The following is a 13,087-nucleotide window of genomic DNA, read 5'->3' as shown; positions in this document are numbered from 1 at the left end:
TGATCTGCTGTATACAATAATGCAAAAAAAGATTGGTGGAATATAACATTTGGATAATTTTTAAAACATTGTTATACAGATGGTGGTAACGTCTAGAAGTCGTAATTGCCATTAGGAAATCTCTTCCTATATCCAACCTGCTTTTTTGTTTGCTACTGGGGCCCCAAAGCAACAATTTGCTGGTCCCACAATTGTTTAAATTTTGAGTGATAGTCATTCAGTGTCATGATAACAATTGATATGAAACCTATTGTAAGTCAACCAAGACAAATAAAACTAGACTAATATCATACTGCACCTGTAAATGTAGGACCTGGACGTTTTGGGATTGACAGAATTCTTTTTTATAATCATAGATAATTGTAGTACTATTAGGAGTAAAAATAAGTGGCAAGGACATTTTTTAAATTGTGTTTCATTTAATTAATTTAATCTTTTCAATGTAACACCTGATAAGCCTGTGTCAGCAGATCCGGAAATTAGTCATTGTTATCATTATGTGGTGTCAAGGCAGTGTGATGTCAGGACCAGCCATGACCACTAACACAAGGGGACTTTATTCAGAATACATTAATATATAATGATACATGTACAACATTATTTCCAAAACAGTGCATAATATTAAAATTAACAAGAGAAAAGGAGTAATTAATAACAAATTATCTATAACAACAAACAAGCATCCTCAAAGTGAAATAAAAAGTGGGAAACAAAAAATGAGACCTACAAATGGCATACAGTAAATAAATGGGCTCTGATATATTATAAATATGACCGTAAATACAAAATAAATTATGAAATATAGAAAATATAAGAAGTCAACAATTTATCATTGGAAACTTAAGAATCAAGTGGTTGTAATAAATCATTTTGACAGTAAGATGTCACATGTAATTAAGTAACAATGGCTTACCCTTTTCCTTGTAAAAGTAATTCACAACCACCAGTACTGAATGGATAAGAAACGGGCTTATTTTAAATTATAAATGATCAACTTAATAGCAGATAAAACAGTGGAATCAAATAATTTAATTTGAGACTATGATAATAAAAAGGTTAAGGCAAAAAAAGCCTTTAAGATAGTTAATTTATATGAATAGCGTCTTTGATATGTTAACCAATTGCATCCAAGTACTTCTCCAAGAGCCTCAATACAATTGGACATTCATGAATTAAATGTTACAATGAACCAATATCAAATGTACAATGCCAGCATATCGGAGTGTCAGGTAATTTAGCCTTAAAGAATTGACATAGTGCCCATAAACACACAAACAGTTGTATAGTACATATATATTCGTCTGGTGCAGAGTTAATGTTAACTAATCTAAAATATTACAAAAACTAAATTATTTCCATTGTTCATTAGAAAGGGTGGAAGGCAGTTCTCCCTAGTAGACAATTTCTCCAAATTATCAATATAACCAATACACTTTGTATTAATTTCAGAAGGAAAATGTCCAAGTTTGTCAGCAAAATATGGATTCTGCAGTTTTGGTCATGGGCAACACGTTAATAAAGGTTTTTAGGATTATATCACATAGAATTTCATATTTGTGAAGTTCACATGGGTGTACTTTAAGTTTTGCTTGTAATTCTGAAGATTACAAAAAACTGACAAATATCATATACATAAACAATTCTAGCATTAATCCAAGATTTTCAGAATCTAGTATCCTTTCTGAATTTTAGTGAAGGTTTGTACCAAATAGTAGGAGATTTAAAACATTTGACACCAACGTAAATTAATGGATCAACATGAAGCAGAATCTGTGTAGCTGCTTTCAAAATAGGCAAAACTGACTGTAATCATTTTGATAGACATTATGTTTCTTTACTCCAAATACATTTTTAATTGATGAAATCCAAATTAAGACACAATTGTTTAGGAAACAGCAAAGTAAGGTTTGAAATGGTGTGTAGATTCTGTAGAAATATAACCATTGCAACTGCTCAGTTTTGCCCCATCAATTTAGGTGGATAGACTCCCGTTCATTAATCTTCTCTCTAATTTCTAATATTAGATCTTCACATTTGATGTCTGTTAGAAATTGGGTTTCTGGTTAGCTAAGGTATACACCTAATCCAGGCAGAACCCACCACTCTAATCAGGGTAAGCTAGACACACTACTGAGATAACCTGGGCTTACCCATTGGTATCTTGGCGCAAAGCAGGCAAGCTTATCTAAAGAGTCAATATGTAAAGTATTTGTGCAACGCACACACACAGTAATACAATGAATACATCACAAAAAGACTTCACAGAGTTTCAGAAAACTAGTGTTCTTTATTATTAATGAAAAGAGATCCAAACGATAAAAATATCACATACATCTCTCAAGATATTCACTTTAAAGAATACCAAGAATCACAGTGTTCAATAGTTCTTGAGTGTCAAAGGGACACTCATGTTCAAAGCATTTTGTTTAAAGTATGCAAAAATGCAAGATTAGCAAACGGTGGAGTATCGAAAGTACACTGGCTCCCAAAACATTGTTTTATATAGGCAACAATGAAAGATGAACAAACTATGGAGTATCAAAGAACGCTCGCTTTGGATTGGTCAGTCACAGTACCGCTGAGCGGTTTACCCTACCAGGTGCAAACTAGGCCTGGGCGAAGCACTACGCTACGCTCGCGTAGTTTGCGAAATTCGCGCTACTTCGCACTACGCGAACTGCACGTAGCACAGTGCGAACACGCGTAGCATAGTGTTGCGTAGTGCTGTGGCCATTTTTTGCTTGCTCGCGGTCCTCAACGTCAAGTTGGCGACCGCGAGCAAGCAAAATGACATCCCGGCGAGACTTTTTCCTTGTTCGCGATCGCGAGCATGGAAAATAAACCTCCCGGCGAGATTCCCAATGCGAGGAGGTCAGGTTTCTCATTGCGAGGGGTCGCGTATGCTCGCGACCGCTCGCGATGAGAAACTACCAGTTCGCGTTGAGAAAGCTGCCGCTCGAGTAAAAATCTACTCGAGCAGCAGAAAACTACAGCTCGCACTGTGCAAGATGCCATTTTCCATGATTGCACAGTGCCGGTTGCTTGTCCGCACTGTGCAATCATTGAAAACAACATCTTGCACAGTGCGAACATGTTACTACGCAGTTCGCGTAGTGCTACGCGTAGCTTGCGTAGTGCGAACTTCACTTTGCGTAGCTTCGCGAAGTGCTACTTCGCGAACTACGCCCACCCTTAGTGCAAACACAGAGGAGTTGGAACAACATGGTCCCACTACTGAGTCAGACTCCGCCACCAGTCAGTAGGAACACAGAAGCTGTCGGGTACTGCGAGGTCTGCTGTGAACCCATACCTGCTCCGGACACTGAGAACAAGGGAATCGGGTCTCTGGCATCAGATGGTCCAAGGCGGCTGGGGCGGGGTTGGCATAGTTGCTGCATGCCTCGTTTGAAGGGAATCCACCTGATCTGCTCGGCACCCAGCCCGACATGCCGCTTTCACCTGGAGTATCCACTTACAGAGCATGAACTTGGGGGCAGGGAGCATCGGCCTCCCAAGGTGGTACGTTTGTTTTTATAGAAGGGAAGCGCAGAGTCGGATGAGGTTTCTGCTGCTGGTCTCACAGTCCCACGGCAGCCTTGGTACGACAAAAGTCTTTGATGACCCTTAGACCTTTTAGGAATGGGGCAAGCTAACAAGCCCTTGGAGAACAATTGTCACACACAAAACGGTAGCAGGAAGCAGGCCAGCACACACAAGCAGGTCGCCGAATAACAGACCATCCTGAAGCTCAGCACTCAGCAAGCAGCATGCCAACACAGCATATCAGTCCTTCTGACAATGTGCAAATGTAGAGCCAGCAGCACCTGGTCACAAGTCCCACTCAGTGTCAGATTTTAAGAGGTGAGAGCCCCAGTACTGATACCCAAAAGTGCCTTTGATGTAGGGGGTGACTTCAAAAGAACTCTCTGAAGTGCACAGGTCCCCTTTCAGCCCAGTCCTGTCTGCCAGCCTAGCGATTGGGTGTAAATCAGCCCTTTGTGTGGAGACAGGGCAATAACTACTCAAGTGAAGTGTTACCTCCTCTCCTCACTCCTGCCCAGGATAACCCATCAATATGCAGATGAATGCAGATGCAGTTGAGTGTGCTGTGTTGTGGCTGTGCAGAGGGAATGCACAAAATTAGCTGTCTCACACAAAGAGAGGGTCTCATTGGAGTACTATCCATCAAATCCAACCGTACTACCCCACTATACTTAAACTCACACTATGTACCGGGGTGATAAGAAAAGAAGAAAAAAGAAAAAAGGAGAAAGAGGAACTGGAAAGCACTACTGTGTTAAGACGAGAACCCTCACTTACCCAAGGGTAACATGCTTCATCATTGGGTCCCCTCTTCACACTAGGACCACAAGGTGCCCAGTCGGGGCTACAACTCTCCCATAGGAGAGGAGCGGGGGTGGTCACAAGCACTACAAGTACTACTTGCTGTGGGGGGAGGGAGCAGCAAAGTGCAACAAAAGTTCAATAAAACTATCTCTTGGTGGCTAGATTTTCTTTTTAGTCTGGTACCCCCAAAGGATAGGATTAAAAACAAGGTAAGTGAGATAGGTATATGGATATTACCCTATCCTATGGTCAACATGTTTCTGCCTTATTCGACTAAAAAGTTCAAAAGTTCATGGCATTCCTCAGGACCAAAGGTGTACGTCACTCTCCTGATTAAAGAAATTGAAAATAACCAAAAAAATACCATACTTTCACGATATTGGTTAATCTTGTGGCACCATCATCTGGTAAGGCCCACTACATTCTGAAAATAAAACACAATGAATAACAGTGCTCAGTTCAACATAATTCCAGTGTCCATTACCAACAGTGCAAACCTAAAGCGAAGTGAATCTGTGATGCCCATGAGGATGCTATATGACCTTACCATAAATATTGTGTCAAGGTCTGCTCAACCATCATCGGTCTCTTCGGGGCGGGTCAGAGCTAAATGGGTGTACCAAAATAATAGAAAGCAAACAAATCAATAGAAGGAAAAATACTCTCAAATAAACATCCTTTCAAACAAAGACATTTCTGGAGTAATTGATGTTCCATACCCCTGTGCAAATCTTCATTAAACATTTTTTGGTGTACAATGAAGCGTAAAATCGGGACCATTATTAAAGTCTGTCGTACTGTCACCATGATTGCTTTCTGGAGGAGATTCTAAAGAATCTAAAAACATTTATCGGCATTCATCTTAACAATTCGAGAATCAGTGAGTCTATCTAGAGAGGTAAAGTGATTCTGTCCTTTTCAATGATGTATCTAAGAAGGCGGGTCACACTGTATTTAAAGATTCCAGTAAAATAGGAGTGCCCAGTCCGTGAATACAGCATCTTGCAACCATTATGAGGAAGACAGCAGTGTAAGCAGTATGCCAAAATGTGAACCCAACGCAAATGCCATACTTATTGAGTCTCGATTCACCACATCTTGTGAAGGGCCGGCAGGAGAGATACTCCAAGGAGACATAACCATTTTTGTATGACGTGCCAGAGGTACAACCCACGTGTACGTCTGAGACTACGTCTGTGACTGTGTACGAGTGCATCCTAAGTGTTCACGGGAATTGTAGTTCTCATTGTATTATTTCTAAATGCATAGTCGGTGAGTAAAATTTTATTGAGACAATAGTGAGGAATATAGCGTACTGGACACCGTTCACCTATTTATAATTCAAGAATAGTGTTAAATATGTTAGGGCCTATAAGGGCCGAAAATTTAAGATGCTCATGATTCATTTATATGGATAGGGTTAGACGAGGGGACCCAGTGATGAAGCATGTCACCCTTGGGTGAGTGAGGGTTCTCGTCTTAACACATTAGTGCTTTCCAGTCCCTCTTTCTTTTTTCTTTTTTTCTTATCACCCCCGAACATAGTGTGAGTTTAATAATTTAATTTAGCAGTGGCTCCTTGGGATCACAGGTGGCAGGGCTATGACCTGCAGTCCCTGAGAAGGAGCCACCCCAGGCTGAAGTCCTGCATAGTCCCTGAAAATTGATATGTCATACTTAGGAATACGCTCTCCTGAGGGTTTGAGATATACAGGAGTATATCCTCTGCATGTAAACTAATAATATGCTTATGTGGAGGTATCCTGATGCCACTATTAGCATGTTTCTTATGAACAGAATTGCAGGAGGCTTGGACACTAAGGCAAAAAAATGTGATGAGAGGGGACAACTCCATCTATTGTCTAGCAAGATGTATCACATCTAAAAGAATATCAATATCAGAAACTCTAGGCATGGGGGCATCATAAAGAAGACAAAACAGAGAAAGGAATTCTATCTCACACCTATCCTATGTAGAACTTCAAAAAAAAAATGTAATTCAACAGTGTCAATTGTATTTTCACCTTCAACAGTCATCAACACTGCAAAAAGGAGTGGGTCTATGTAATATCTCTATTAATCCTTGTTTTTTTCCTCTTTGTATGTGTGCTGTATTCTGCTGCACACATAGAAAGGGGAAACACTTTAGAGGACTGTTTTTGTGCAGGACAGTGTCCCTTCGTGCACAAAAATCAATCCTGCCTGTAACCAGGCACCCTTGCACCATGGTGCAAGGGTGCCTGCGTTGGTGATAGGCATCAGTAGGTGAGCCAGCGCAAGCAGAGAGCAGGAATGTGCATTATTTTGATGGATATGGTGTATTTCTGCCCTCTTCATTTCACACAGAGCATCAATGTGTCTTGCTGCATTGCATTGTGTGAAATAATGATAACTATGGCACCTAGAATCTACTGGGAACAGTATGTGGTAGAGTTGTATTAGCAACACCATTGAAATGATCTAAAATCATATTCAATATTATAGCGTATTACATAGAGGTGATCATCAACATTTGAGTCAACTAATTCCTGATACTGCAAAATCATCCTAAATTTTAGCCTCAATAATTGATATGTCAAAGGATGCTACCAATCTGTCAGGTGCTGTGTCCAACATTGCGATGAAATCGCCACTACAGGTAACACAATAGTCTCAAGCTTGAAGAACCGAGCCTGTCAAAGAAATCAGGGGAGTCAACATTTGTGAAATAACGATCTATAAGCAAAATCTTATGCCCATGCCAAACGCTAGACATGTAAACCTATCAGCTCCCGACAACAAATTAGAGGTTTGGAAGATAATATTTACCTCCTTATAGGTCAGAATGTCTACATATTGAGAAAAGGAGGAGAATAGTTTAGCACCTTCACTCCTGGTGACACCTAGCCTGATTGCATCTTGCAGTTATTGCAAACTTTACAATTCAAGAACATCAGCCTCATTGAATGGAACTGTAAAAAACAACTGCTGGAACTATGCGATGCCCTGAGAACCCCAGAAGATGGGTGACCCAGAACCCAAGGATACATTCTAACAACAGAATCTTACGCTGCACTCCATATAGATGGAACCATTAGTTACACAACTATATCAGAGCATTGCCAGGAACAAACCCCACGCACACCACACCTCACCAGAACTGAACTTAAATATATCCACAATTCCCTCTCATATGTCTAACAGGGAGAATGGCAGAGTGTCTGGTAATACATTTAAGAAGTACCAACTTCCTAAAAGTCTGACACCAACATCCTAAAAGTCTGACACCCCCTCCCTAATCCCAATTGGCAGTGAAATGACCAAAGCCAAACATGACATGGGAAAGCCAGAGAACAAGTCAAATGCTCTTATGGAGGGGTACTAATTCAAAATAAATGGTCATACGAGCTCCCTGCTCACAGGAGCTCCTGGATACCTCTAAAAAAAGACAGGGAAGCGCTATGGAATGCTTGACCATTGGCACAACTCAAACCATAATATAGAACCCCTGAACTGCCTATGTTAAATCACTAAGGGAGTAGTTTAAGAGATAAGGGAAAGAGAAATGCTTTCAAAATAGTAATATAATACATATGTAACCTAACAAAATAAAAGCCTTGAACCAGCCAGTGCCTAGTGACACATCCCACAATCAGCCCATGCTGCATGAAATTGTGGGAATTGTGTACCAAATTAGCAGGTGCCTAAACACCCACCCAGGAAAGCGGACACTATTGTCAACCTAGAGTCACGGTTGGAGAACATAGATTCCACATGAGATGTAAGCAGGGGAAGAAATCAGTAAAAAATAGAAGTTGACCATCTGACTAAGACAGACACCTTCACAATCTAGAGAGAGAAACATACGTGAGCCATCTGGTGCATTGATAAACTATAGCGTCCAGTATATCAGGAGAGCAAAAAACATGCAAGTAGACTACAGAGGGATAGAACTCCGTTTTTTTCCTGAAGAGCATCAGCCTGCAGAGTAAGGTACGGACATACAAATGCAGCTTGGTGGGGCAAAGCATGAGGAATGGCAGACACACAGCCAGAATGTACAATATAGAGGACATTGCACAAAATATAATTTGTAACTTGGCAATATTTTAATATTTTATTTATTTTTGTAATTTTTTGTTAGTGCAGGCTTAACCCATTCGAGTACTTAGCAAGAGAGCAGTAAGTACGTTCTGGTGAACAAATATCACAAAAGAACCTTTTAACTCCAGGAAAGCAAAGGAACATTTCGGACCCGATTCACAAAAGTAATCTGAGACAAAATCCTAACATTACAACTTTCGGTATTCAGAAACGGCATTTAGGACTACTAAAGTTATGAATCCTAACTTTACTACTCCTAAATACCTTTTGTGAATACCGAAAGTCGTAAAGTTAGGATTTTGTCTCAGTTTAGGAGTAGTAAATTTAGGAATCCTGGTCCCGATTCACAAAAGTAATCTGAGACATAATGCTAACTTTATGACTTTCTGTATTCACAAAAGGCATTTAGTAGTAGTAAAGTTAGGATTTCTAACTTTACTACTACTAAATGCCTTTTGTGAATACTGTAGATTGTTCACAAATTATATTGCAGCTTCTGCCGTGTTGAAGCAATGGCCTTTGCCCTGGAAGATCATTTTCCTGTCCCTGAGAGATGCCTTACCAGAGTCAAAGTACCTGCAAGCTCACTACACAGTTGTTGTAGTGTCAGGGTAAACATTAACTATGTGATTCTCAAAGAATAGCTCACCACTCTCCTTGGAAGTTCGCAACCTTGAATTGTGGTCCCTGCATTTTAAGACGTGAGCATTATCGCCCAGTAATAGATATGGACCCTAGGGTCCTGTCAGCCCTTTCAATTATAAATAGTTCAGAACTCTAAAACCTGAGTTAGCTTCACCACAAACAGCACCAAAGATCCCGACACAACCCTCTTTGTGAATCCAAACAGATATATGTTATTCCTGAGGCAAAGTTCGTCTTCAAGGCACACATTTGAAGAGTTAAGATCTTGAGTGACTGTGAGAATCATTTTCTTCAGAGTATGGATGTTTGAAAAACCTTTTTCTACTGCGGCTTGTGCTGTGGACCTTTTTCGGGCCGCAGCACAAGTCACAGTAGAAAAAGGCATTTTTTTGACCACCTGCATGGCAGTCATGTCTTAATAGGGCAGGTGGGACCGCCAACTCCTTGTTGGCTGGTCACCTGCCCACAGCGATGTAGGTCAGAAGCCCATCCGACCACCATCGTAATGAGGCCTATCGAGTAGAGTTTTCTGTGAAGTGCCAGGAGTTCTGCAAAGAAGTAGGCAGATCCCCAGGATCTGCCATGTTGTCTGTAAATAGATGTACATGTAGACCACTTTGCAAGGCAGAAATGTCCCCCAGCCTCCTCAGTTTCTTGCCTTTATCCCCCTTTTCTGAATCAGAAATGGCTCTTCTGTCAAATTCCGTTATGTTTTTCCAATGTCACTCAAGGAAAAATGTACAACATTTGATATATATTATAGAGAGAGCATGAGTTCAGCAGCATCACAACCACCTAACTGGAAAGCATCACATGATCCTCACTGAAAAAACATTTGGACTTTTGTCTTTGATTTCTCAGGCATAAACGGCAGGTGCTATCTAGGTTATTTGATCTCATGCATAATTTGCCACTGGCTTTGGGCTCCAGCTGTCCATATAATCACCTTTCTGGTCCTTATCCAATTCCATTGGACACATGTCCTCTCAGTTTACAAATAGGGGCATTAGGCTACCATTAAAAGTAGTCTTGTTAGAGTGAGTGTTTAGGTCAACATCAACTTTTTTTCCATGGAGAGCTTAGATGGTGATATATCACTCTCTATTTAATCGATGATTTAAGAGTTTATTATATTGATAATTGTTTTGTTAATTGTGGTTCTAGAAATGCCCTGATGGACATCCATCTTCTCCACTGTGGAAATACAATACTCTCTGGGGTATCAGGCTGTTGACATCTATAAACAGAGTGATCCTCACTGGTAAATCACTTAGTATACTTACAAATTAAAAGTGCAAACAAATAGTGCAATAAATAAATTAGTAATATACTTCAATTGCTATTATGTATTTATTAGGTATCACCTGCTGCAGCGTGCATGCACTGTCTCTTCAACATCTGTTGTATCTTAAGCTACCTTAAAAAGGGCATAGAGCCCACCCACTACTTACCATTGATTGGCATCATTGTCACTCTCACTTTCTCTGTCTTCATTGGTACAGGCAGCAGGGCTGGTTTCATTTTGCCATCCGATCTCGCTCCACATGGCTTTGGGAGGAACTGTATTTCACTTATTTAGCTTAAAAACACACACACGCACACACACACACTCACGCAGACCAGGATTCTAATTTCATCTCATTTTGATTCAACAGTTAGCATCTTCAAGCTGGTAAATAGAAAATGAATCACTGCACTCCACATACTGCTACTTTACTCCACTCTCTGGCACTCCACACTATGTCACTCTACTCCATTCTATTCCATTCCACTCTCCAACACTCTAGTCCACTCTATAATACTCCACTGCCTGCACTTCACATCACTCCATTTTACAACACTCCACTATATTCCACACTATTGCACTCCACTCTATCCCACTTCACTCTATGACACTCGCCTCCACTCTACTGCACTTTACTCCACTCTATGCCACTCTACACCACTCCACTCTATGACACTCTTCAACACTCTACGACACTCAACCCTACGCTGCTCCATTCTACGACTCTCTACGCCACTCCACTCTATGCCACTCTACTCCAGTCCATGCCACTCCTCTCTGTGCCACTCCACTCAATGCCATTTCAGTCCAGTCTACGCCACACCACTCTATGGCACTCTACTCTGCAACACTCTACCCCACTTTATACCATTTTATTTCCTCTCACCATATGCCACTGTACTCTGCTCTACGCCACTGTATTCCAATCTATGCCACTCCAATCGACACTACTCCACTTCACCACTGTACAGCACTCCACTCTATGCCCCTCCATTCTAAAAAACTCTACTCCACTCTACGACACTCTACTCCACTCTGTGGCAATCCATTCTCCATCACTCTTTGCCACTTCACTCTACTCCACTGTACAACACTCTACACTACTGTACAACATTCTCCTCTACTCTACGACACTCCATTCTATGACACTTAATTCTACTCCACTCTATGCCACTCTACTCCACTCTACACCACTGCACTGTATGCCACTCCACTCTATGACACTCCAGTATGCAACACTCCATTCAGCTTCACTCTACACCATTCTAATCCACTGTACAGTACTCTACTCCATGCCACTCTCTTTTATGCTACTTACTTTTAGCCATGCTGAACAGGAGCCACGCTGGAGTACAATGTGGGGAAAACAGATTGGCCTATGTGGTCTAGCAACTCTCCGAAGTTATGTACATAAATTCAAAATCTTTTAATATGCATTTTACATTACATTAAGGGCAGTCATAAGGATACAGTGGTGTCTTTCAAAACTTAAAAATGATGTTTCCTTCATGCACAGTATCAATTTAAATGAAAAGAGCGTCTTCTCAGTATCCCCAATTATATCAGTCCATAACCATAATTCACAAATGTCCAAAGAACAATCGACAGGCCAGGTTCCAGTTGTAATGAAAACATTTTCAAATTAATTCCAGCAATCTCAAAAAGACATTTTACTGTTCAATTTAAAATGGTCTTGACAGCCTACGTGTTTCGTCAGGGCTGCAAGAAAAAAATACATGTCAACACTAATCAATACATTTATATCAGAACATTTTGAAAACTTTGTTATATAAAGTTCTGCCTATCTCCATTCTATACTTGATATCCCAGGATCCTGACATTCAATACTTCCAAACAAAGCAGTATATAATTTATTCATAAAACAAAATAATGTTTTATTTATTTATACATATAAATTCATTTATACAAATGATATCCAGATCAGCAACATCTATATACCATTACACTGATGGTCGTAATCTGAATACCCTAAATCTTATATGCGAGTCCTTATTGGACTATTTTGTCCAATTTTATTACTAAAGAAGTAAACATAACTAAATAAGTCTTATTTACAAAACCTTACCGGACTATTTAGTCCATTTATTTTGTTACTGAAAAAAGTAAATAAATAAAAAGGGACATAACTTGATTTAAGTTCTGCACTTGATTGGTCCTTAATGAATTGACATGTCTTCCTCTGATAGTTCTTAACTCATGAATTTCAGATTTCTAAAGGTGAAGTATGAAATCATTAATTATTAACACAATAATTCTGATTGGCCTAATTCTTCACACTGTTGCAATCAAAAACCTACCTAATTTGTTGTATTGTCCTTATTTAAGTTGGTTCTTATATTTTTCAGTTCTGGTCTAATCCTCGCTGTGTTTGATTTCAACGCGGCAGTATATATTTTACCACACACCGCTTGATAATCTTCTTATAAAAATATACTAGGACAGAAGAGATGAATCCTCTTAAAATCCCTATATTCATCCATAATTCCAAATCCTTTATGTCTACACTAATCAATGTGTTTTATTGTGGTACATACCTTCTACAAATAACGTTCTTCATCCTGAATATCTGCTCTTCATATTCCTTAATCCAAATCCTTATTATTTCTCCAACAATATGTTTTAAATGAACAGGGTGGGCAAAAAAGATTCTATGCAGGTAAATATATTTTATAGCAATTCCTAAATGTAGATGTGAATATGTTTTTA

The 13,087-nt window shown here is 39.8% G+C and overlaps 1 protein-coding gene across 1 annotated transcript in view; it reads left to right on the top strand.

The window, feature by feature from the left end:
• LOC146811610 (extracellular calcium-sensing receptor-like) overlaps positions 1-13,087 on the top strand; it is a 124,626-nt gene that overhangs the window by 42,604 nt on the left and 68,935 nt on the right. The gene's annotated exons all lie outside the window — the stretch shown is intronic.

Source organism: Triturus cristatus, chromosome 7, assembly GCF_964204655.1.
Source record: "Triturus cristatus chromosome 7, aTriCri1.1, whole genome shotgun sequence".
Taxonomy (NCBI): domain Eukaryota; kingdom Metazoa; phylum Chordata; class Amphibia; order Caudata; family Salamandridae; genus Triturus; species Triturus cristatus.
Note: the sequence above shows the minus strand (reverse complement) of the source record. Positions and strands in the feature narration are given on the sequence as shown.